Source organism: Zootoca vivipara, chromosome 8 (assembly GCF_965207765.1).
Source record: "Zootoca vivipara chromosome 8, rZooViv2.hap1.1, whole genome shotgun sequence".
In the NCBI taxonomy this organism is placed as follows: Eukaryota; Metazoa; Chordata; class Lepidosauria; order Squamata; family Lacertidae; genus Zootoca; species Zootoca vivipara.
In genome coordinates this window covers 74,382,995-74,409,936 of record NC_142591.1, presented here as the reverse complement: position 1 = coordinate 74,409,936, position 26,942 = coordinate 74,382,995, and the positions used below count along the sequence as shown (strand labels likewise).

General features: G+C 44.6%; 1 non-coding gene across 1 annotated transcript; it reads left to right on the top strand.

Annotated features, from left to right (window-relative positions):
* Positions 1 to 17,236: 17,236 nt before the first annotated feature.
* On the top strand, positions 17,237 to 17,310 carry TRNAK-UUU (transfer RNA lysine (anticodon UUU)). The gene has a single exon. It is a non-coding gene; the product is annotated as a tRNA-Lys (tRNA).
* The last annotated feature ends 9,632 nt before the right edge of the window (positions 17,311 to 26,942 follow it).

Below are 26,942 nucleotides of genomic sequence, written 5' to 3'. Positions count from 1 at the left end.
CACCTTTAGAGGTGGAAAACAGGTAGCAGACTTGCAGCATGGTTTTGCATGAGCAATGAAAGTGGGGGTGCCTGAGAGAGGAACTCCCACCCCCTTCCTTGCCCAGCTGCAACACAACAGCCCTGCAGTGCTGCCCGTGGGTCTTATTCTCTGGGGGTTGCTGCTTTCAGCTCAGATGCAGAGGGACCTGGGATGCACCAAAGCAATTACTTAAAAAATAAATAAATCTCCTAGCCTGTGGAGCCTGCACTTTTAGGTCCAAAGGGCTCCCAAACTGCTGGGGAGAACAGGGCTAACTTCCAGCTTGTCCTGGGCCTTTCTTGGTTTTCAGAACAACAGAGAATCTGGAATGGCCTTCAACTGGGTGGCTGGATTACAGCAGCGTGCTAAGGTGTAGAGAAAGCTGCCTGCAGATGTGGGCAGTGTAGTGCAATGACAGGGAGGGAACTAGATTCAAGGCTGCTCTTGAAAGTGAAAGAGAGAGAGATGAAAAGAAATTAAACACCTTCTTACCAGTTGTCCATCTCTGTAAGGGAATCGTTCTCCAGCGTCTCTCTCTCTCTCTCTCTCTCTCTCTCTCTGGGCTGTGAACTCTGCAGAGATAAATGCTTTCTAGTTTTACTTTCAAGAGCAGCCTTGAATCTAGTTACCATGGGGTGGAAGGTTCTGCCAAAGGGTGTTAAAGGAGATAACAGAAATCTCCGGGTTAAAGCTGATGAAAGTTCAAAGATAGCATTATTATCAATTTATGATGGGGTGAAAATCAGCAGCAACTAGGGCTCTGACAACCTTCGAAAACCTCCGAATGACAAAGGGATACGATGGTATCTGCAATATATAAAATCCTACTCCAAAATCCCACGAATCCCCAAGACACAGTCAAAAGACAATGGGAAGACGACATAGGCTACGAGATTAACCCCACTCAGTGGACCGATTGCGTTCAAATTTGGACACAACGTCCCAAGCGAATATGAGAGTGACCCCATACTGTTTGCGTAGACAGATGTCATACCTACGCCATGTAAAAACCCCCAAACCCCGTGTTCCAGAACTCACAACTCACTCTAAAGTGCATGCTGGGAACACAGGAGAGGTTGCAAAACAGCACTCTCTAGTGCCGGCTACACTGGTACTGCAGCTAGGGAAGCTTCCCTCTCCACAGCATCTCAGCTTGGCTTTGGAGACTGGGCCGAGGGGGGCGGGAAAAATCATGGGTCGGTACAGGGTGAAGCAAATCACAGGGATGAGTGGGGTGGGGGAAGGAGTGGGCAGAATAGGTCGGGACAGAGCTGGGGGGTCACAGGGATGAGTGGGGGGGGAAGGGAACAGAATAGGTCATGGGTCGGGGCAGGGTGGGGGAGTCACAGGGGTGAGCCACACCAACGTGTGCCCGGGCCAGGTAGTAAAGATATAATGCAGATTTACTTAAGGTTTACTTAAGGAGACGTGTCCCCCCAAAAGCCTGAAGTATTTCTTTTAGGGATAACTGGGTCAGGTGTTTCAAGAAGACAGACGGGCCTTTTCTTGTATGCTATGACAGCAGCAAGGGTACTTTATATGCAAAAACAGCAAAATCAGGAGATGCTTACTAAAGAAGAGTGACACTTAAAAGTGACGGAATATGCTGAATTTACAAATTTAACAAGAGACTGGGTTGCAGGAACCAATATTTCACTTAATAGTCTTTGAATCATGCTGCCCAAAGTACTGAATGCTCCCCATGTATAATGTATAGGCTGAACGTGATTTCTATAAAGGTTTGCACCTCTAGAGGTGGAAAACAGGTAGCAGACTTGCAGCATGGTTTTGCATGAGCGATGAAAGTGGGGGTGCCTGAGAGAGGAACTCCCACCGCCTTCCTTGCCCAGCTGCAACACAACAGCCCTGCAGTGCTGCCCGTGGGTCTTATTCTCTGGGGGTTGCTGCTTTCAGCTCAGATGCAGAGGGACCTGGGATGCACCAAAGCAATTACTTAAAAAATAAATAAATCTCCCAGCCAGTAAAGCCTGCACTTTTAGGTCCAACGGGCACCCAAACTGCTGGGGAGAACAGGGCTAACTTCCAGCTTGTCCTGGGCCTTTCTTGGTTTTCAGAACAACAGAGAATCTGGAATGGCCTTCAACTGGGTGGCTGGATTACAGCAGCGTGCTAAGGTGTAGAGAAAGCTGCCTGCAGATGTGGGCAGTGTAGTGCAATGACAGGGAGGGAACTAGATTCAAGGCTGCTCTTGAAAGTGAAAGAGAGAGAGATGAAAAGAAATTAAACACCTTCTTACCAGTTGTCCATCTCTGTAAGGGAATCGTTCTCCAGCGTCTCTCTCTCTCTCTGGGCTGTGAACTCTGCAGAGATAAATGCTTTCTAGTTTTACTTTCAAGAGCAGCCTTGAATCTAGTTACCATGGGGTGGAAGGTTCTGCCAAAGGGTGTTAAAGGAGATAACAGAAATCTCCGGGTTAAAGCTGATGAAAGTTCAAAGATAGCATTATTATCAATTTATGATGGGGTGAAAATCAGCAGCAACTAGGGCTCTGACAACCTTCGCAAACCTCCGAATGACAAAGGGATACGATGGTATCTGCAATATATAAAATCCTACTCCAAAATCCCACGAATCCCCTAGACACAGTCAAAAGACAATGGGAAGACGACATAGGCTACGTGATTAACCCCACTCAGCGGACCGATTGCATTCAAATTTGGACACAACGTCCCAAGCGAATATGAGAGTGACCCCATACTGTTTGCGTAGACAGATGTCACACCTACGCCACGTAAAAAAACCCCAAACCCCGTGTTCCAGAACTCACAACTCACTCTAAAGTGCATGCTGGGAACACAGGAGAGGTTGCAAAACAGCACCCTCTAGCACCGGCTACACTGGTACTGCAGCTAGGGAAGCTTCCCTCTCCACAGCATCTCGGCTCGACTTTGGAGACTGGGCCGAGGGGGCGGGATAGGTCATGGGTCAGGACAGGGTGAGGCAAATCACAGGGATGAGACGGGGTGGGGCGAGGAGTGGCAGAATAGGTCATAGGTCAGAACAGAGTTGGGGGAGTCACAGGGATGAGTGGGGGGAAGGGAACAGAATAGGTCATGGGTCAGGACAGGGTGGGGGCAGTCACAGGAATGAGCCATGAGCCATAGCAACCTGTGGCCGGGCCAGGTAGTAAAGATATAATGCAGATTTACTTAAGGTTTACTTAAATTACTTAAGGAGACGTGTGTCCCCCAAACCCTGAAGTATTTCTTTTAGGGATAACTGGGTCAGGTGTTTCAAGAAGACAGACGGGCCTTTTCTTGTATGCTATGACAGCAGCAAGGGTACTTTATATGCAAAAACAGCAAAATCAGGAGATGCTTACTAAAGAAGAGTGACACTTAAAAGTGACGGAATATGCTGAATTTACAAATTTAACAAGAGACTGGGTTGCAGGAACCAATATTTCACTTAATAGTCTTTGAATCATGCTGCCCAAAGTACTGAATGCTCCCCATGTATAATGTATAGGCTGAACGTGATTTCTATAAAGGTTTGCACCTCTAGAGGTGGAAAACAGGTAGCAGACTTGCAGCATGGTTTTGCATGAGCGATGAAAGTGGGGGTGCCTGAGAGAGGAACTCCCACCGCCTTCCTTGCCCAGCTGCAACACAACAGCCCTGCAGTGCTGCCCGTGGGTCTTATTCTCTGGGGGTTGCTGCTTTCAGCTCAGATGCAGAGGGACCTGGGATGCACCAAAGCAATTACTTAAAAAATAAATCAATCTCCTAGCCAGTAAAGCCTGCACTTTTAGGTCCAACGGGCACCCAAACTGCTGGGGAGAACAGGGCTAACTTCCAGCTTGTCCTGGGCCTTTCTTGGTTTTCAGAACAACAGAGAATCTGGAATGGCCTTCAACTGAGTGGCTGGATTACAGCAGCCTGCGAAGGTGTAGAGACAGCTGCCTGTAGATGTGGGCAGTGTAGTGCAATGACAGGGAGGGAACTAGATTCAAGGCTGCTCTTGAAAGTGAAAGAGAGAGAGATGAAAAGAAATTAAACACCTTCTTACCAGTTGTCCATCTCTGTAAGGGAATCGTTCTCCAGCGTCTCTCTCTCTCTCTGGGCTGTGAACTCTGCAGAGATAAATGCTTTCTAGTTTCACTTTCAAGAGCAGCCTTGAATCTAGTTACCATGGGGTGGAAGGTTCTGCCAAAGGGTGTTAAAGGAGATAACAGAAGGGGTGTTAACAAAGGGTGTTAAAGGAGATAACAGAAATCTCCAGGTTAAAGCTGATGAAAGTTCAAAGATAGCATTATTATCAATTTACGATGGGGTGAAAATCAGCAGCAACTAGGGCTCTGACAACCTTCGAAAACCTCCTAATGACAAAGGGACACGGCAAAGGGATGGTATCTGCAATATATAAAATATGACTCCAAAATCCCACAAATCCCCTAGACCCAGTCAAAAGACAATGGGAAGACGACATAGGCTACGAGATTAATCCCACTCAGTGGACCAAAATGTGGCCTAAACACATCTAGTCCAACCCCCTGCAATGCAGGAAAATCAACTAAAGCATCCATAACAGATGGCCATCCAACCTCTGCTTAAAAACCTCCAAGTAAGGAGAGTCCACAACCTCCCGAAGGAGACCGTTCCACAGTTGAGCAGCTCTTACCATCAGAATGTTCTTCCTGATGTTCTTCCTCATAGAAACATTTTTGTATCTCATTTTCCCTAATACACACCGCTTTTCAAAGCATTTCCCCTCATGGATTTCCCCATGACATTTTCACTCATGTATGCATTTATATGCACACTTTTTGGCTGGAAAATGGCACTGCAAAATTCGGATAAGTGTGATGTTTGAAGAACTGCTGTGTTTGCGTACATAGAATGTTTTGAAAAGTGCCTGAGCAGAATCAAATTCCTCTCCACCTCTATCTGTGGGTGGCCCAAAGACACCAATGGATCTGTTAGAGCAGAGTTACTGCCCTGGGGGAAACTCCAGGCTTGCAGTTACATCCAACATTATTTGGGAAGATCAATGCCTTTCTTAAATGCTGAGTTAGAAGAATTTCATTTTACTGAAAGTCCAAAAGGGTGTGAATGAGGCCCTTGGATTTAAAGTTAAAGGTAGTTATGCACACAAAGCTATTTTCCACTAGCTTTCTCAATGCTCTGGAGAGTTCTGCGGGGATTGAACATCTCCCCTTCTGTTATTTGCATTGCTGAAGAGTAGAAATACTGTGAGAAGATCTGCCCTGGCAATGTTTCAGCCAGCTTAATCGCTCTCGGAGACATTAAGGAAGCCAGTGGGGAAGGAAGATGCAAATTCTATTGTCCATTTATTGTGGGGTCCGCTGCTTTTGTTTCCCTTGGGCTTATGCAGAATCTCAATACCAGAAGCTCTTTGATGGAAACCAAGATTTTTTCACTCCCTGTGCCAGAGCAGTGGGAATGGAACTGGGGGAAAATGAACAGAAGAATGGGTGTAGTCATCATGTTCAGATCATATTGGTTTAGTGGGGGAACTTCTTTTTGGCTTGTGTGTCATATTCCTTTCTGGGCAGTCCTCCAGGGGTCACATCCCAGTGATAGGCAGGGCCAGGTGCAAAAGTAGGCAAGGTAATGAATGTAAATTTACCTCTGCACAGCATAGCTGCCAAGTTCTCCCTTTTTTAAAGGGAAATTCCCTTATGCTGAATAGGCTTCCTCGCGAGAAAAGGGAAAACTTGGCAGCTATGCTGCACAGGAGGCTAATTTCGATACACACTCATACACCTAAGTGGAAAAGTGGAAGAAGAAGAAGAAGAAGAAGAAGAAGAAGAAGAAGAAGAAGAAGAAGAAGAAGAAGAAGAAGAAGAAGAAGAAGAAGAAGTAGAAGAAGAATAGTAGTAGTAGTTTGGATTTGATATCCCACTTTATCACTACCCTAAGGAGTCTCAAAGCAGCTAACAATCTCCTTTCCCTTCCTCCCCCACAACAAACACTCTGTGAGGTGAGTGAGGCCAAGAGACTTCAGAGAATTGTGACTAGCCCAAGGTCACCCAGCAGCTGCATGTGGAGGAGCTGGGAATTGAACCCGGTTCACCAGATTATGAGTCCATTGCTCCTAACCACTACACCACACCAGATTGTTGACCGGGTCTGGTTATAGGGAGTATATGGCTGGATCTACACTGATCTGTAAAAAAATGCTATTAAAGGCTATAAAAAAGTTATATACCGGTAGCTCTCAATGCAATTTCCCATTGCCGACGGGTCACTGCTCTGTAGCGCCCTCTGGTGTCACATTTTAATAACACATTCTTAACGTTATAACTGACCAGTGTAGATTCACCCTATGCTGGAACAGCTCCACTGGCTACCCTTCTGTTTCTGGGCACAGTACTGGTTATGACCTACAAAGCCTTATACAGCTTAGCTCCAAGCTATCTGAAAGACATTTGTCCCTCATATGAACATGCCCAGGTTCTGAGATCTTTTGGGGAGGCCCTTCGTTGGGTTCCATCATCCTCACAGGCATGCTTGGTGGGGATATGGGTGGTCCCAGACTTGGTGGCTGCTCCCAGACTTTCGAACTCCCTCCCCTGAGAAGCTAGGCTGGTTCCCTTCTTGCTGTTCTTCTGCTGGCAGATTAAGACCTTCAACAGTCTTTTGGGACCATCTGGTTTTAATGAGGAGGCTAGTGCCATGCTGTTTCTTTTGTGATTGTCTTATGTTTTTAATAGATCATATGTATGTATGTGTGGGTATGGTGTGTTATGTGTGTGTTTTGAAATTATTGTTCCCTCTGCTCCGATGTTTTTAGCTGTTCTTATTTTATCTGTAAGCTGCCTTGAGTCATGTCAGGGGAAATGGTTGGGTAGTAGTAGTAGTAGTAGTAATAATAATAATAATAATAATAATAATACACTCATAGCTAGTGGCCATCCACAGACTTCTCCTCCATGAACTTGTCTAATCGCCTTGTAAAACCATCCAAGCTAGTGCCATCATTGCCTCTTGTGGGAACAAATTCCATATTTTAACTAGGTGCTGTATGAAGGGGTACTACTACTTGTTGTTTAGTCTTCATCTGCCCCAGCTGCAACAAAACATGTCTCTCTCATATTGGTCTCTAATGCCACAGCAGGTGCTGTAACCTTCCAACAGTTTGACTTTACCCCCAACGGCACACTCCTTCATTGTTTCCTAAGACAGATGGATGCCAACAATGAGGGAACATTGATGGCAGCATTTAACAGGCCTTAACATCTTTTAGCAGGCCTTTTACTAGTAAGATAAGATGTTGTTGTTGTATTTCTTTTAGTCGTGTCCGACTCTTTGTGACCCATGGACCAGAGCACGCCAGGCACTCCTGTCTTCCACTGCCTCCCGCAGTTTGGTCAAACTCATGTTAGTAGCTTCGAGAACACTGTCCAACCATCTCATCCTCTGTCGTCCCCTTCTCCTTGTGCCCTCCATCTTTCCCAACAGCAGGGTCTTTCCCAGGGAGTCTTCTCTTCTCATGAGGTGGCCAAAGTATTGGAGCATCAGCTTCAGGATCTGTCCTTCCAGTGAGCACTCAGGGCTGATTTCCTTCAGAATGGATAGGTTTGATATTCTTGCGGTCCATGGGACTCTCAAGAGTCTCCTCCAGCACCAAAATTCAAAAGCATCAATTCTTTGGCGACCAGCTTTCTTTATGGTCCAGCTCTTACTTCCATACATCACTACTGGGAAAACCATAGCTTGAACTATACAGACGTTAGTTGGCAAGGTGATGTCTCTTCTTTTTAAGATGCTATCTAGGTTTGTCATCGCTTTCCCCCCAAGAAGCAGGCATCCTTTAATTTTGTGACTGCTGTCACCATCTGCAGTGATCATGGAACCCAAGAAAGTAAAATACTACTACTACTACTACTACTAAACTTTTATTTATATCCTGCCCTCCCTGGCCAAAGTCGGGCTCAGGGCGGCTAATATCAGATAGATAACATTAGTATAAAATCAAACAATTATTAAATTACCTCCTAAAGACAGGTCAAAATCAAATTTTGTCTTTCCTGAATCTTCCAATACTCAGCTTCATTGGATGCCCAGTGGTGACGGTTCCCTTCCCCTCTTTCACCTTTCCCAGTTGAGGCTGACGGAAGTTGTGATATGGTAGGTATGGAGGTTGCTGCCGTGACCAGACTCTTGCCTACAGGCAAAATTTACACCCAAAGATAATGAAGAAATAAAAATTAAATGAGCAGCATTACATCTGTACCCCATTAGTCTACTTTACTTGCTGATTTTCCATTTTACGTCCTCTTCGCACAATAGCCATTAATTATGCCTTTATTTCTGTTTATACGTAATCCAATCATGCAAAATGTCAGAAAACCAAGAGAAGTGCATGTGACTTGCTTGGGGTTAGCAGTAAACTTGAAACAGTCCTTTTGGCAAGGATTCAGAATGGCCCTGGTGGCTCGGTTTCTGGTAACTCCTGCACTCATTTGAATTTTTCCATCTATGGGCAGTTTTCTAATGATTCACAAAGCTAGCTTTGGAGTATGGGTTTAATGATGTAAGAACAGCATGTCAGCATCTTGGATAGCAGGCTCCTGATTTGACTCAACTCTTCCTTTCATTGACATCAGAAGAATAAACACAGGTTATCGGAACTACAGTGTAGACTCTAAAATGTTTACCAAACTTAATTCAAAGGTAAATCATTACCTGATACTTGGATGGAGTGCATGCCCTGAGTGGAGTCTCCCCCCACCAACAATGAGCTACCTCAGTTGATAGAGCATGAGACTCTTAATCTCAGGGTCATGGGTTTGACCTCCACATTGGGCAAAAAGGTCCATGTATTGCAGGGGGTTGGACTAGGTGACCCATGTGGTCCCTTCCAACTCTACAATTCTATGATTCTTCAAAACAAAATATAGCTATCCTTCAAAAACTGCAGTTCTCAATTTTGTGACACAGTTCTTTAACATCAACAAAAGCCTGCCAGTATTAGGGGAAAGTGCACGCAACAATGTGTGTGTTAGGTGGAAGATGTATTCTAGTAGGGGAATCAGCTTTCAAAAATGCATATATTCGGTAAAAATGCATATACAGTATTGGGAGAAATTTGTACAAAGTTGCAAATCAATTTTTGTGCAGATTTTTAAATAAAAAGAACACAAATCAATGTGCAAACATAGCGAAATGGATTTAAGATTAGAAAAATGAGAAACTGAGAGAGAAATCAAAAACTAACAGATTTGTACAACCCTATTCAACAAACACATTTCGGGGTGGATAGTGAGTTTATGATTTGGACATATAATTTCCCGAGCAAGCCTTCTTCTTCTTCTTCTTCTTCTTCTTCTTCTTCTTCTTCTTCTTCTTCTTCTTCTTCTTCTTCTTCTTCTTCTTCTTCTTCTTCTCCTCCTCCTCCTCCTCCTCCTCCTCCTCCTCCTCCTCCTCCTGTTATTTACAATGCAATAAATCCATACACACCAATAAGTGTATGTGCAAAAAGAGCTAAAACTCGTGTATATATGAAAACAATGAAAAACATTATTTATTTATTTTTAAAGAGCTATTTATTTTAAAACACTTTCATGAATGTAATGATTGAATACCCAACTCTAAAGACTAACTCAATCTATCTATAGATGCACAAATGAGATATAAATATTAACTACATTCCACATTTTCACCATAGTCACTAAATACAAAAACTAGAGCCTCAGTGCACCCATCTGTAGATAGGGGCAAGGAAAACAATTATATACATAAAAGCAATTTGAAACAACAACCCATATATTGAACCAATTCAATTGCAGTACAGATACCAACCAAGTTAAAAGCCTTTACTCAGAAAGCTTGCTGGAAAAAGGAGTGTCTTCAACAGGGCTTACACAGAGCCAAAGGAGCTTACACAAATATCTTAAGAAACATTTCTTGATCTGCCTTTAAAAACAAACAAACAAAAAACACACAGTGTGGTTTTAGTTGGATAATTTCCTCATTCCATACCTTTGAATGATTCCTGCTTAATTCTCATTCTACACGTTCTGAGTTGCATCACTTTTACCACAAGCATCTCCTGGTGCAGGCAACTTGCTAAGCTAGCAGGTAAATTTCAGGAATCCTCCAGCTCTCAGATAATACCGCTGATTCTGAAAAAAAAACATTGCCCCCATGAAATGCACCTTAGAGCTACAGTTGCTGTGGACACACATTTGTTTTGAATTTGGAAACAAACTTTAGAGCAGCAGCATTGTCAAAAATTATCCCGAGATCTTTCTTCACCATCTCAAATTCTCCCTTCCCTTTGAAAAAAGACCAAAACCCCGGGCTCTGGATTTACAGAGCAAAAGAAAAAGATAAGATTCTTGTGGGAACCTGTCAGTTTTAACTTATAGTATTGCCAATTTTAGCCTGCCCAATTCAACAGAAGTTGCTTCTTGACTAATTCTCTTCTGTGGAATTGCCATCCTTGGCTCACTCAGCTATTATGGGGAATCCAGGAAATGCTTGTTTATTATTATTTATATTTATGTCCCATTTATTATCAGAGAAGCTCAAGGTGTTGTACATGATACCCCCCTACCACTGATCTCCATTCTTATCTGTGATCATTGCATGCAGCGCTGTCTCCATTCTGCTGCAGTTCTGCTTCTACCAAAACTATATTTTCTGTGTCTTGCTGTCCACTGTGGTGGAATGTTATGTAATTACTTCTGGAATCATTTGTGGTTTTATCCATTTCAATGGAAAAGAAACACAATGCAAATTGGAAGAGGGGCAGAAATTCCCTCTTATTGCTTATCATTTGCAGACTAACAACAGTGGTCAAGTGGGAACAACTGTTAGCCCCCACACCACCGATATATAATTTAAGAGGGTGGGAATCTGTGTGGGATACCAAGGATTTTCCCCCTAAACAAAGTTAATATGAAGAATAATTTATGACAAAAAAGAAGACATGCCCAGAATGCGGCAGCTAGACTGGTGACTGGGAGTGGCCACCAGGACCACATAACACCGGTCCTGAGAGATCTACATTGGCTCCCAGTACATTTCCAAGCACAATTCAAAGTGCTGGTGTTGACCTTTAAAGCCCTAAATGGCCTTGGTCCTGTATACCTGAAGCAGCGTCTCCACCCCCATCATTCAGCCCGGACACTGAGATCCAGCGCCGAGGGCCTTCTGGCGGTTCCCTCTTTGCGAGAAGTGAGGTTACAGGGAACTAGATGGAGGGCCTTCTCGGTAGTGGCACCCACCCATCTTGTGGAACGCCCTTCCAACAGATGTCAAGGAAATAAGCAGCTTTGCTATTTTTAAAAGACACCTGAAGGCAGCCCTGTTTAGGGAAGTTTTTAATATTTAATGCTGCATTGTTTTAATACTCGATTGGGAGCTGCCCAGAGTGGCTGGGGAGACTCAGCCAGATGGGTGGGGTAGAATTAATAAATTATTATTATTATTATTGGCCCCAGAGGGCTTTTCAGCATTACATCACCAAGATCCATCTGAACCGTGAGGTTCTGTGCAGAATGGGTTCAAGCCTGAGGAGCACAGGGAGAAGCAAAATTCCTGAGGGGCTGATATGGTGTTAAATTGATTGTTAAACCACTCTTGGATTGTAGCTTTGGGAAGGGAATAGGGGTCTGCTAACAACCCTCAGCACCCATAACAAACGATAGCTCTCGGAATTGTTTGGGAGAAGCCATGACCCTTTAAAGCAGCACCATAGTACTTTAAATGCATGGTGTGAATGTGGCCTAGGACACTTCCTGTGTACCCAAGAAAATTTTGTGGAAGCAAGGAAGGAACACGTGGTAGAGTTGGGGTTTGGAGATGTCCAACAAGCTGGCATAAAAAAGATGAACAAATCAAATCTGTAATGATACACTGGGCAAAGGATTTGGGAAAGAATATTCAATTGGCAGACTGGGAAAGGTTATGGAAAATGGATTTGAAATTTATGGCATGTTGTACGCTGGAAGAAAATTATATAAAATTTATGTACCGGTGGTATCTGACTCCTAGTAAATAAAAAATAAAAAAAAATCCTTCCAGCAGCACCTTAAAGACCAACTAAGTTTTTTTATTTTGGTATGAGCTTTCGTGTGCATGCACACTTCTTCAGATACCGCCTAGTAAGTTAGTAAAAATGTATAGAACTAGTACAGGCATAGGCAAACTCGGTCCTCCAGATGTTTTGGGACTACAACTCCCATGATCCCTAGCTAACAGGACCAGTGGTCAGGGATAATGGGAGTTGTAGTCCCAAAACATCTGGAGGGCCGAGTTTGCCTATGCCTGAACTAGTACAAGCACCTGCTGGAAATGTAAAGAAAAAAGGCACCTTTTATCATATGTGGTGGTAATGCAAGGTAATAAAAAGTTTCTGGGAAATGATATATAATGAAATTTAAAAAACGTTTAAAACAACTTTAGTTAAACCAGAAGCTTTTCTATTAGGAATTATAGGACATTCCAAAGGAGAGAAGACTTTTATGTATGCGACAGCTGGCACTCGGATGTTTCTAGCCCAGAGATGAAAAGAAGAAAGAGCCCCTACCAGAGAGGAATGGCAAACCAAGCTGATGGACCATGTCGAAATGGCAAAGCTGACTGAAAAGCTCAGAAACCAAGAGGACAAAGACTTCAAAAAAGAATGGGAAAAATACATAATATATCTAGGAGACCCCTGCAAGCAGGTGAAAACATTAGCAGGATTTTAACCTCAGTTGTAATGGGGGGGGGGGCGCGGCGTCGCTACGTAACGACGCATGCGCATGTGTCACTACGTAATGACGCATGTTCATGTGTCACTACATAATGACGCATGTGTGCTACGTAGAGGGAGATCAGGCAGGGCTCTAGGTGCACTCCCGGTTGCGCGGGGCGCTGTGCGACGAAGCCACACGGAAGCCGTGCTGCGTGCTGCGAGGGTGGGGGCGCCAGAGCGATCTTCGCGCCTCAGCACCAGGGCGCCCGACCTGCTCGAGACGGCCCTGAGGGGGATGGCGCCCCCGCGACTTCAAAACGGAGCCTAAACGGAGCGTCCAGGCTCCAGGTAGATAGCCCACTGGCGCAGTGCACCGCGCCGCACAGGCTTTTTACCAGGAGGCTGGAGGGGCTCACCTTGGGAGTCACTGGATGGGGCGCCGACTGTCACCCCCCCCATAGTGGAACCCGGGGTGGCCCGCCCCCTATGCCCCCTAGCTCCGCCCCTGCATGAAGGGGATGTGGGGAAGTCTTGAGATTCAGAGAATCTCTATATATGGATATGTATATGGATTGTTATAAAATTATATTTGTAAAGCCAAATAAAAATGATTTAATAAATAAATAAATAAAATAAATAAAAGGAGATGCCCAACATGCAGGCCATTTGCTGCCTGAGACCTCAGCTTGCAGGGAATGACAAATAAGCAGGACATCTATGCTACTGCAGGGATTTCAGCCTGTAGTGCCAATTTTCTCTTTCCCACCCCTTGCTGGCTTCTCGCACTGGAAAAAGAGGACCACATTAATTTCCCCCCAGAAAATCTGGCTCCAGAGAAGAGGGTTTTTAGCACCCACTCAGGCTAAAGAGCCCATTGTGGGTGTGGGAGATTCACACCACTTTCTTCTGGTTCCAGAGAAGAGCAAGATGAGCCCTTCAAAGTTGAGATCTGGATATCCTCATGTCATTACCCAGGCTTTTGCAATGCATTAAAATGAAACAATACAATCCAACATTTGTACTGGTGCACACATATAAAATTCAAATAAATTGACTTAGGAAGTGGTCTTTTCCTCTCATTATTTTCAACAGCTGGCATTGTTTCCCCCTTAGCCATTTGCCAGGGTATTGCAACTTTGAATGGGGAAAATGCCATTTTATTTAACGTCAACTGAAACCACAGCTAGAATTCTGCTTCCAGCTGATTGTGGAACTTCAGTGCCTCGGCCGCACTGAATGGCCCTTCTGTGCAAGCTGCCAGAGTGCCTAGGGGTGCCTGGATGTCAAATTCGGTCCTCTCAGTTTCTCATTATTCCAATCTTAAAATCAGTTCTCCACATTTCTTCAGCATTTTGTGATTTCCTTTAAATAGGAGAAATCCTTGTCAAAATCCATAAGCATTGTAGTCTGAATGTCTCATTTTACAAATGCACAAATACGCATTTTCACAAGCAATTTCCTCCTGCTTCAGTGCATTTCTTAAGTTGTTTTCATTAATGTATTCATTGCTAGGCACACTTTCCCTAATATATGCATCTGTGTACTGTAATCACGGTTTGGCTGGAGATCTGGATAGCTGTGTTTTCGACTGCATATTTGCATGAGAAGTACAAATGAGGTAGTTCCTCATTAAAATGCAAATAGCAATGAATTTATCTACTGCCCCTACCATCCATATTCAGAATCACAATGGGCTAATGACATCATCGGGCACAGGTACAAGTAAATCATAATCGTCCCTGATAAACAGGGACATTTTAAATATATGGACCTTTCCACTTGGAAGCTTGAGGTTGACATCCTTTAACATTAACACCTAGAATTCTAACATCTGGAAAAGAATTCTGTTTCTTTTCATTGTTTAAGAACATAAGAAGAGCCTGCTGGATCAGGCCAGTGGCCCATCTAGTCCAGCACCCTGTTCTCACAGTGGCCAACCAGATGCCTGAGGGAAAGCAGCAAGCAGGATCCGGGCGAAATTGCACTCTCCCCTCCTGCGATTTCCAGCAACTGGTATTCAGAGGCATTGCTACCTCCAACCATGAAGGGAGAGCATCGCCATTGTGGGTAGCAACCATTGACGGCCCTCCCCTTTGTGAATTTGTCTCATCCTCTTTTCTTCTTTCTTTGGCGATCACTCATGGCCAAGTAAGATTGCCTTCCATGAGCACGGTCTTAACAGTGAGTCTGTAAGGGACTGTGGAGGCCAATTCTGGATCTCACTCACTGGATCATCGTTTTGTTGTGCTTGCATGTTTCTGTGATCCTTTTTTGTGTGTGTATATAATTTTTATTAAATTTTCCATTTTACAATTTAAAAATCCTTAAAATATCAGTGACTTCCCTTCTTCTCTTTCCATGGGTCATTTTGCATATCATAAATCCCTGCATATTTTACAGCAACTAAACCATTCAGTATTCCATTATTGCATCCATCCAAACTTATTTACACGGTTGAATTTATCTTAATGCTGCCAATGTTTTCAACTGTACCCTTATATTCAATAAATATTTTTCAATCTTCTCTAAACGTATGTTCTTCTTGTTCTCTTATTCTATATGTTAAGTCTGCAAGCTGCACATATTCTGTCAGCTTAAGTTGCCATTCTTCTTTAGTTGGGACCTCACTCGTTTTCCATTTTTTGGCTAACAAAACACGGGCCGCAGTAGTGGCATACATAAATAACTTTTTCTTGACACCTGGGAATTTCAGTCTGAATTGCCCCCAACAAAAAGGACTCTGTGTTTTGTTTGTTTTTTGAAAAGTACTTTAAAACATTTTTTTTCAATTCATTATGGATTATTTCCCAATACTCTTTTACCCTTTACAAGTCCACCATGTGTGAAAGAATGTTCCTGTGATCCTTGTGAGCAAAGCCGTTGGGAGTCTCGTACTCCCAGTAGGGTCACCCAAGGCAGTAAGGTCAAAGGGGAGGAGTGAGACAAAGAATGATCCAAAAAGTTCTCAATCCTCTTTTAAAGCCATCCAAGTTGGTGATCATCACTGCCTCCTGTGGGAGCGAATTCCATAGTTTAACTATGCACTGTGTGAAATAAAGGTAAAGGTACCCCTGACTGTTAGGTCCAGTCGCGGACGACTCTGGGGTTGTGGCACTCATCTCGCACTACAGGCCGAGGGAGCCGGCGTTTGTCCGCAGACAGCTTCCGGGTCATGTGGCCAGCATGACTAAGCTGCTTCTGGCGAACCAGAGCAGCGCACGGAAGCGCCGTTTACCTTCCCGCTGTAACGGTACCTATTTATCTACTTGCACTTTGACGTGCTTTCGAACTGCTAGGTGGGCAGCAGCTGGGACCGAGCAACGGGAGCTCACCCTCTCACAGGGATTCGAACTGCCGACCTTCTGATCGGCAAGCCCTAGGCTCTGTGGTTTAGACCACAGCGCCACCTGCTTCCTTTACTGTTGTGAAATAGTATCATTTTAAAAACTGCCCTGAATCTTCCAATGTTTAGCTTTGCTGGGTGTCCAGAAGTTCTAGTGACAGGGGGGACCGGACCTACCCCTTTCCTCTGTGCTTTCTCCATGCTAAATTTATAATCTTATTTTCTCTAAGCTTCGTTGCTGCTGTTTGGATGTTCCTGTTTGGAATGCTTCGGATATGGCCAGCTTGGAGAAGGAAAACTTGCTGCGGAGGAACTGCGTTTACCCTGACTGCCTAGAATGAATGGAGACATCCACCCCTCTCCCTCACACAACGATCTCTGCCAATCACAAAGCGCTTAATTACCAGGGAAGTCAAGTTTACATTCCATTCCATTCATCATTGGCCTGCGTGTGTGAAAACTGCATCTGTTGCCGCCACAACGTAGCAGGACGGTTCGCGCTCAGTTCTCTGCAGGCCTTTCCAGGGTTGCCAGTTGCTTGACAGTGACTGACATGCTGGAACAAGGGCCCGAATGTCTAGACAAGAGAGAGAGAAAGTGAGCTTCTGGCAATAATGGGCTTCCTGAAAATAAGCAGAGCCCCTTTTTTTCTTCCATGGGGCCTGTTTCCGTCAATGGAACAATAGGTGGCTATTTGGATCAGCAGAGGCGACGGTTGCTTTCTGAAGTCTTCTGAAAGTGCAAGTATCACTATGGGCACCGTAAGATACAGCCAAAATGATAAGGCTGGGATTACTGAAAAGGGGGAGAAAAGCAGAGGGGTGAGGAAAGAGAGAGGAGATATTTAAATGGCTAGGAGAGTTAATTAAAAATGACGTAAGTTTTCCTCCCGTCTCACGCACAAACCCACACCACCAGCCTGTTTCCGAAACATTGATACTAATCCTCTGGTGTCTCCCCCCCCCTTTCTTCCACAGGCTTCAGACAAACTGAAACTGCCTCATCGGACTTCACAATGGGAGCCAAACATTTTTTTGGCCATTGCAATTCAGGGGCTGTCTCCCGCCTATGGAATAGGAGACAGATGGGACGTAGCACTGTCGAAAACAAGAAAATAAGACACACCGCTTGACTGTAAAGCGCAACTTTAATTGCTTTTCGCTGCATCCTGATTGCAACAGGACAGAAACCAGACCATTATCCTGGGATAGCTCAGTTGGTAGAGCATGAGACTTTTAATCTCAGGGTCGTGGGTTTGAGCCCCACACTGGGCAAGATTCCTGCATTGCAGAGGGTCGGACTAGATGACCCTTGTGATCCTTTCCAAACCTATGGCTGGCTATCTAAAGAACTTTTGACTGAGTTAAGATTTAAAAGGGATATGTACAAAAAATGGAAAAGGGGGGAAATCTCCAGAGAGGAATTCAAACATATAGCCAGCACGTGTAGAGACAAAGTCAGAAAAGCTAAAGCACAGAATGAACTCAGGCTCGCCAGAGAGGTTAAAAGCAACAAAAAGGGCTTTTATGGGTATGTCCGTAGCAAAAGGAAAAACAAGGAAACAGTGGGGTCACTCAGAGGAGAAGATGGTGAAATGCAAACAGGGGACAGAGAAAGGGCAGAACTCCTCAATGCCTTCTTTGCCTCAGTCTTCTCCAAGAAAGAAAACAACGCCCGACCTGAAGAATATGGAGCAGATGATTCAGCAGGGGAAACACAGCCCAGAATAAGTAAGGAGGTAGTACAAGAATACTTGGCTAGTTTAGATGTATTCAAGTCTCCAGGGCCAGATGAACTACATCCAAGAGTATTAAAAGAACTGGCAGAGGTGATTTCAGAACCACTGGCAATTATCTTTGAGAATTCCTGGAGAACAGGCGAAGTTCCAGCAGACTGGAGGAGGGCAAATGTTGTCCCTATTTTCAAAAAGGGGAAAAGAGAGGACCCAAACAATTACCGCCCAGTCAGCCTGACATCAATACAGGAAAGATTCTAGAGCAGATCATTAAGCAAACAGTCTGTGAGCACCTAGAAAGAAACTCTGTGATCACTAAAAGTCATGTCAGACTAATCTGATCTCATTTTTTGACAGAATTACAAGCCTGGTAGATGAAGGGAACGCTGTGGATGTAGCCTATCTTGATTTCAGCAAGGCCTTTGACAAGGTGCCCCATGATATTCTTGTAAAGAAGCTGGTAAAATGTGGGCTAGACAATGCTACCATTCAGTGGATTTGTAGCTGGCTTACTGACCGAACCCAAAGGGTACTCATCAATGGCTCCTCCTCATCCTGGAGAGTAGTGACTAGTGGGGTGCCACAGGGTTCTGTCTTGGGCCCAGTCTTGTTCAACATCTTTATCAATGACTTGGATGATGGGCTTGAGGGAATCCTGAGCAAGTTTGCAGATGACACCAAATTGACACCCCAGAGGAAAGGATCACACTTCAGAATGACCTTAACAGATTAGACAACTGGGCCAAAGCAAACAAGATGAATTTTAACAAGGAGAAATGTAAAGTACTACACTTGGGCAAAAAAAATGAAAGGCACAAATACAGGATGGGAGACACCTGGCTTGAGAGCAGTACATGTGAAAAGGATCTAGGAGTTTTGGTAGACCACAAACTTGACATGAGTCAACAGTGTGATGCAGCAGCTAAAAAGCCAATGCAATTCTGGGCTGCATCAATAGGAGTATAGCATCTAGATCAAGGGAAGTAATAGTACCACTGTATTCTGCTCTGGTCAGACCTCACCTGGAGTATTGTGTCCAGTTCTGGGCACCACAGTTCAAGAAGGATACTGATAAGCTGGAACGTGTCCAGAAGAGGGCAACCAAAATGGTCAAAGGCCTGGAAACGATGCCTTATGTGGAACGGCTTAGGGAGCTGGGTATGTTTAGCCTGGAGAAGAGAAGGTTAAGGGGTGATATGATAACCATGTTCAAATATATAAAAGGATGTCATATAAAGGAGGGAGAAAGGTTGTTTTCTGCTGCTCCAGAGAAGCGGACACGGAGCAACGGATTCAAACTACAAGAAAGAAAATTCCACCTAAACATTAGGAAGAACTTCCTGACAGTAAGAGCTGTTCGGCAGTGGAATTTGCTGCCAAGGAGTGTGGTGGAGTCTCCTTCTTTGGAGGTCTTTAAGCAGAGGCTTGACAGCCATCTGTCAGGAATGCTTTGATGGTGTTTCCTGCTTGGCAGGGGGTTGGACTGGATGGCCCTTGCGGTCTCTTCCAACTCTATGATTCTATGATTCTATGATTTTATGCCTTTTGAAGCCAGGACGAGCACAGGTATACCCCAATGGATTAAAAAAGTGTATTGCTAGCACATGTTATTCCAACTCAGTTAGGGCTAAGTTCAAGGTGCATCAGCTTATTTATTTATTGCACTGATATCCCAGCTTTTGTCCAATGAACTCAAGGTGGTGCTTAAGCCCCACAACAACCCTATGAGGTAAGTTAGGCTGAGAGGCAGTGACTGGCCCAAGGTCACTCAGTGAGCTTCATGGCAGAGTTTGAGCCCTAGTCTCAAAGGTCTGGCATTCTAACCACTGTACCACACTGGCTTTCTCTGCTTTGGACCAGGATATTGAAATATTATCTCATCCCTTATATACCCAACCACTCCTGTGGATGCCAACTTATCAGGAGGTCTGTTCTGCACAGTGTCAGAATTGGGCCTTTTGTGTGGTGGCACCTACCCACTGGAAATCTGTCCAGTGACATATCAGGCAGGCGCCACCTCTATTGCATCTTCAGCGATGCTTGACTTTATATATGCAATTGCTTTATACATATGCAATGGTTTTAGATGCATTTTTATTTTATTGTGAAATTGCTTCAAGATGCTTCACAGGAGCAATGTATAAATAAACAACCACACAGCAATTAGAAAACATTTTTTTAGCTCACTTCCAAATATTTTGAATGCCAAAAGGCCAAGTATTTACTAGCTTGTTAGATGCGAGAAGGCTGTCCCACGCTCTCTCTGGCCAGTGGAAACCCCACAAGACAGGCTCTGTTTTGAAGATGTGATGAAGGTTGGGAGAGGGGCCTGCCATGTAGGCATGGAGAAAGCATCTGTTTCCCGGTCCCTGTCTCTCTTGCTTTCATTCCCTTCGTGGTTGCATTCAAAAATGAACTAAAATTGGCACGTGGAACCCATTACTTCCAGGTTTAGGAGGTGGCCTGAGGGCTGTCTCTAAATCAGTACTGGCTGATCTGTGACCCTCCAGACATTGTTGGACACCCGTCAGCCCCAGTCAGCATGGCCAATGGCCATCCCTGACATACCTGCCAAGTTCCTCTCTGAAAAATACGGGACCGGATCGGAAATAGCATACCGGAAGTAGCGCTGCCGCCATTTTGGAACTGGGCGGAGCATGCTCAGAAGTGACTTTTGATGCTGCTGTGCCCAGTTCCAAAATGGCCACCGCACCAGAAGTCGCGCTGCAGCCATTTTGGAACTGGGCAGAGCAGCATCAAAAGTCGCTTCTGAGCATGCTCCGCCCAGTTCCAAAATGGCCGCCGCGCCATAATAAACCGGGAAAAAACAAAAAAATCTGTTTTTTTGGCTGGGGACAGCTTTAAAAAACGGGGGTTTCCCGGGGAATACGGGAGACTTGGCAGCTATGATCCCTGACCACTGCCTGGGGCTGATGGGGTCTGGAGCCGAACAATATCTGGAGGGCCTTATACTGATTCAAATCTTGCTCAGCATTGTCAACACTATAGGAATGGATTTAGGTACTAGGAGAAGATATATTATTTAGTTACTATCCTTTCCTGCTCACGTGCATGAAATCAGTAGATTGCAGCTTTAAAGCCAATACAAGGTTGGTTTAACCTTCTAGAAAGAATAACCCAGGGTGCTTTGAGGCACACTGGATTTTCCCTGATATTACCCCTTTTCACCCCCTTAAAAATATAGTCACACACACATTGTTTTGTGAAGAAGTAAAAGTAGTATTTACTTACATGATCTGGCTCTTGGAACAGCAATTACAGCAGCAAAATGAGGGCAGGTTTATAACTACCATCTAAGTTACTAAAAGTACAGCACAAAACTTAAGTTTAAAAATGGTGTTTGAGCTACAGAGCTCAGACATGCACATGTAGCGAGCTTGGAGGCATGATGAAGAAAGATAAAGATGCCCAGTAGGAAGGATGTAGTGTTAGAGCTTCCTGCCAAGGAAGACAAAGGAAGTGATCTCACAGAATTCTCTCTAGCAAATTTTACAGGATATCTCTGTGAGCCTTAGCCCCTTCATGTGCCCATCTGGCAAAACATGAATTGTTGGTTTGACTGCAATAATCCCCCACAAACACTGACCGGCAGTGGCTCTCAGGGTTTCAGACGGGGGTTTCTCCGATCCCTGCCTGACACAATACTATATTTCCTCCAGTCTGATTTCAAGGCATGCCATCAACATTTTCTAAGCACGACCTCCCTAGCTCCCTGCTACCAAGACTGCTTTGATCAACCTGTAAGTTACAGATGGTGGAATGAATGAATCAGATCTTGGGCAAACTCTAAGGCTGATCAACAGGTTCCTGTGTATCACCCACACTGTTCTCAGGATCCAAGTGCAATGGAGCCCAGCTGGATTTGGTGTTTGTTACAGGGCCGGTGTAGGGAACCTCTGGCCTTCCAGATGTTGCTGAACTATAACCCCATCGTCCCTGACTATTCCTCATGCTTTCTGGGGCCAATGGGAGTTGTAGTTCAACAACATCTGGAGGGCAAAAGGTTCCCCGTACTTGCTATTAGGGCTTTTTCGCACTAAGCTCACCGGTTTCTGCAACGGCGAAATTTCTCTCATGGCCAATATGATTCTAGAAAAACAATTTCCCCTTATCTACCCATGGTAAAAGTCCATTAGGCTTAAACCGAGCATTTAGGGAGGCGGCTGGAAGAGGAATCCTCTAAAGTCTGTGAGCAATCCCATTAAATTTGACAGATGAATCACTTTGCTAAAGACGCATCATGGGATTACAGAGAACAACTGTTTTCTGTGGTTTTCTTTGCTTTTTCCAGGATGTGCCCCTGAAAGACCACACACAGGGATGGCATGGGTGTGTGTGTGTGTGGGGGGGCTTTGCAGCATCAGAAGGTGCCTTTCTGTGCACCTCCCCCCCCCCATGGTGCTGCTCAGCAATTGCAATAAAACAGGACAATCTTATTAGGATCAGACAAAAGACTGGGGCTAGCATTCTGTTTTCAGCAGGCATATAGGTAATGAGCCTGCCTTGTGGTTTGTCCTCAGCACCTGATATCTGTATTTGACCATGGACTAATAGCCATTGCTAGGCTTACCTTCCATAAATTTTGGTGGCCATCAATTGATGCATGTAAAGACATGTTTGGCATGTGTACTTTCGGTGGTAGCAATCTTGAATTAGAGATTTGAGAGGATCCAACACCAATCTTAAACAACTCCTCACCCACAATAATACAACCACCAGGCTTAACATGGACACTGGTACCAGAGCCTGCAATAAACCCAGATGCCAACTTTGCTGCCACATACACCCGGACAACATCATTACTGGCCCCAACAACATCCAACATACCATCTCAGGACTATTTAATTGCTCATCTTCTAACATTGTGTATGCCATCAAATGCCAACAGTGCCCTTCAGCTCTCTATATTGGACAAACAGGCCAAACCCTATGCCAAAGGATAAATGGACATAAATCTGACATCAGGAACCATAAGACAGAGAAACCAGTAGGAGAACACTTCAATCTCCCAGGACATTCTATACAAGATCTCAAAGCAGCTGTTTTATTACAGAGAAATTTCAGGAACAGACTGGAAAGAGAAGTTTCTGAATTGGAACTCATTACCAAGCTTAAAACCACGGAGCCACATGGGATGAATAGAGACATCGGATTCTTATCTCATTATGCATGATCAAGCTTTCTTTAGCGCCTCAGCCCTTGCTCCCCCCCCCAGGACTAATTGCAGTAATCAGCAGTCGTTAACAGCCATCTCAGGTTTACCACTCCCATCAGCCCATCACCCATTCCCACCCACCCCCACCACCCTCTGTATATATATAAGGGTCTGACTCTTCTGTTTCTAGTGTATCTGAAGAAGTGTTCATGCACACGAAAGCTCATACCAAAATAAAAACTTAGTTGGTCTTTAAGGTGCTACTGAAGGAATTTTTTTTTCTATTTTGCTTCAACACTTTTCAGTTTGCTGCTTTTATGTAGTTTAAAGGTTTGATTTAGTAGACTTCAAGCATTTCAGACCTGGGACCCATCTTTACCCCAAATATGCATTCGTGGACCTGTTCCTTCTTCTTTTTTCTTCAAGCATCTATAGGTATGGTGGGAATGTTGCTGCTGTGACCCATCTTAGAACAGGCTATGACCCACTATTGGGTCCCGATCCAGCAGTTTGAAAGCATCATTATAAATGAAGGCTCCTTTATTTTTTAGGTTCTAGTTACAGGTAGGTAGCCGTGTTGATCTGCCGTAGTCAAAACAAAATAAAAAAATTCCTTCCAGTAGCACCTTGGAGACCAACTAAGTTTGTCATTGGTATGAGCTTTCGTGTGCATGCACACTTCTTCAGATATCTGTAGAAGTATGCATGCACACGAAAGCTCATACCAATGACAAACTTAGTTGGTCTCTAAGGTACCGCTGGAAGGAATTTTTTTATTTTATTTTTTAGGGTTCCTTCATCTTAGATTTGATGCTTATGCACAGGTTCACAGATTGTACCCTCGTTGAAAGCAACCCCTGATGTTGTGGTTTTATGGCTTTACTGGGCAGAGTGCTACTTTAATGTTATCACTGGCTACTGCAGTTTCTTATTTTAAAAAAACATTTTTGTGCTTTTTCTAGTATTAAACTGATGCTTTTAAACACTGCTTTTTAAAATGTGATCAATTTACACGGGGTGGTATTTAGCTAAGTCCTACTCAGAGTAGACCAAATAAAATTAATTGGCTCTAAATTGGGTCATGCCCATTGACCATAGCTGTCAAGTTTTCCCTTTTCTCGTGAGGAAGCCTATGCAGCATAAGGGAATTTCCCTTTATAATAATAATAATTTATTATTTATACCCCGCCCATCTGGCTGGGTTCCCCCAGCCACTCTGGGCGGCTTCCAACAAAACAGAAATTCTAAAATACAGAAATCCATCAAACATTAAAATACAGAGATCCATCAAACATTAAAAGCTTCCCTAAACAGGGCTGCCTTGAGATGCCTTCTAAAGGTCTGGTAATTGTTGTTCTCTTTGACCTCTAGTGGGAGGGCATTCCACAAGCTGGGTGCCACTACCGAGAAGGCCCTCTGCCTGGTTCCCTGTAACTTGGCTTCTCGTAGTGAGGGAACCGCCAGAAGGCCCTCGGAGCTGGACCTCAGTGTCCGGGCAGAACGATGGGGGTGGAGACGCTCCTTCAGGTATACCGGACCAAGGCCGTTTAGGGCTTTAAAGGTCAACACCAACACTTTGAATTGTGCTCGGAAACGTACTGGGAGCCAATGTAGGTCTTTCAGGACCGGTGTTATGTGGTCTCGGCGGCCGCTCCCAGTCACCAGTCTAGCTGCCGCATTCTGGATTAGTTGTAGTTTCCAGGTCACCTTCAAAGGTAGCCCCACGTAGAGCGCATTGCAGTAGTCCAAGCGAGAGATAACTAGAGCATGCACCACTCTGGAGAGACAGTCAGTGGGCAGGTAGGGACTCAGCCTGCGTACCAGATGGAGCTGATAAACAGCTGCCCTGGACACAGAGTTGACCTGTGCCTCCATGGACAGCTGTGAGTCTAAAATGACTCCCAGGCTGCGTACCTGGTCTTTCAGGGGCACAGTTACCCCATTCAGGACCAGGGAGTCCTCCACACCCGCCCGCCTCCTGTCCCCCACAAACAGTACTTCTGTCTTGTCAGGATTCAATCTCAATCTGTTAGCCGCCATCCATCCTCCAACCGCCTCCAAGCACTTTAAAAAAGGGAGAACTTGACAGCTATGCCATTGACTTCAATGGGTCTACTCATTGGGTCTACCACCCATATGATTGTGAGCCACCTTATAAGAAAAAAAGTTGCAATATAACCCCAATAAACAACCAAGTAAATAAAGCCATGAATGTCCGAAAGCACCCTTTGCTCCCAATTTATTTTTCTGCCCCCCCTCCCTGCACAATACTGCTTACCCCAAAGGAATTTTGAGCAGCATAATTTTGCATCTCCAAATCTTTCCATCACGTTTACTTTAATGGTCAGATTAATCATGAACATTCTTTCCCTATTAATCTTTATTGCCTTTATCAGTTATGACTGATTCCTTTGTCATTCTATCCACCATATTCTCAAGAGGCCTGTTGGTTGTGGAGTGAAGAAATAATCACACTATTAAATTGAGTTCCAAGCTGGACAAAATGCACAAGCTAGTCCAGCTCTCTTCCTTTTGATAGTCAAACTGAGAAGCTTTGACCTCTAGATCAATACTATTGCTATTGACAAGGAAATAATTTGTAGATCTGCTGCCCGAAGCTTTCTCCCTCCCCATAAGTGCATGGACTGCAATCCAGCTGAAATTAATTGTGCTTAAGTCCCAAACAAGTAGACAACATAAATTGAAGGTCTTTTACTCAGTGGAAGAGCACATACCCTCCAACATGTTCAGTCCCCAAACTGGGACACACGTCTTCCCATCCGTGCTCGCGCACATGTCATGTAACGTGCACAAGATCACAGAGCCCAAAATCTGCACTTGTTCAGGACTGTGCTCTCATGGGACCCAAAATTGTGCATTTGGGGATACTGTGCGACACTGTAGTGCTGAAAAAAGTGCTTTTTTGGAGTGAGATCTCAGCACGAAATCACACGAGGTCATGGGAACCAAATTGGCCGGCATGCTCTTGCAGGAAAAAATGGGATGTCTTGGTTTTTCCAGGACATTTGCAGTTTATTCATGCCTTGCATATAGAAGTTCAACCTCCAGCATCTTTAGGCAGGGATGAAAAAAATCTCCTGTCTGAAACCCTGGCCAGCACCCTGAGGAACCTCTGTCACTAAGAGCTCATCTCCACCCTTACATTTGCTCCACAGTTCTAGGCACAAGCCCAGGCCTTTCAGGTCTGTGTCTGACAGGGTTTTGTGTGTGGGACACACACACACACACACACTGCTTTCCCCATGAAAACCCGCTCTTTATCAATGAATCAGAGCATACGCAAACCACAGAAAACCCGAATGGCTCTTTGCTCCAATTCTGCAGTAAAGAGTGGGTTTTCATGGGGAAAGTAGTGGGGGAAACAAACAAACAAACAAACGCTCAGACATGGACCAGGAAACGGCACACCTATTAAAATTAAGTGTGGATGAATTCTAGGTGTAGACCAGTGGTTCCCAACAGGTGGTCCGCGGACCCCCAGGGGTCCGCGAGCTATGCCAGAGGGGTCCGCAAGATGCTATTAGAATAAAAAAATATATTAAATATATTTCGTATGATAACAGATTTTTTGTTTTGGCCGCTTCCTGCATGAGCAGAGTCTAGCGCAAAACTAGAATTAGATAGAGGCAGTAGTTCTGCTGTATGTCGTTAGGTGGCGCTTTACAAACACTACTGTTTTGCCAAGAGGCAGTGCGCGCATTCTACTAACGCTCACCTCCCCAAGATGCTTTGCGCGCGTCGGCTTCATTTGTGCGCTACTGCGCAGGTACCCTGTCTTCTCCATTCCCCTCCCTCCTCCCTGGCGCGCACTGCCTCTTTGCAAAACAATAGTGTTTGTAAACAAAGCGTCGTTTTCGCGGAAGCTACAGTTCGCGTAGTTAAAAATGGACCGTTGGTTAAAAAGTGGTTCGTTAAAACGACAAAGGCCTACAGATGAAGAGGAAGATAATGCATTTGATGTTCAAGCAAGTAAG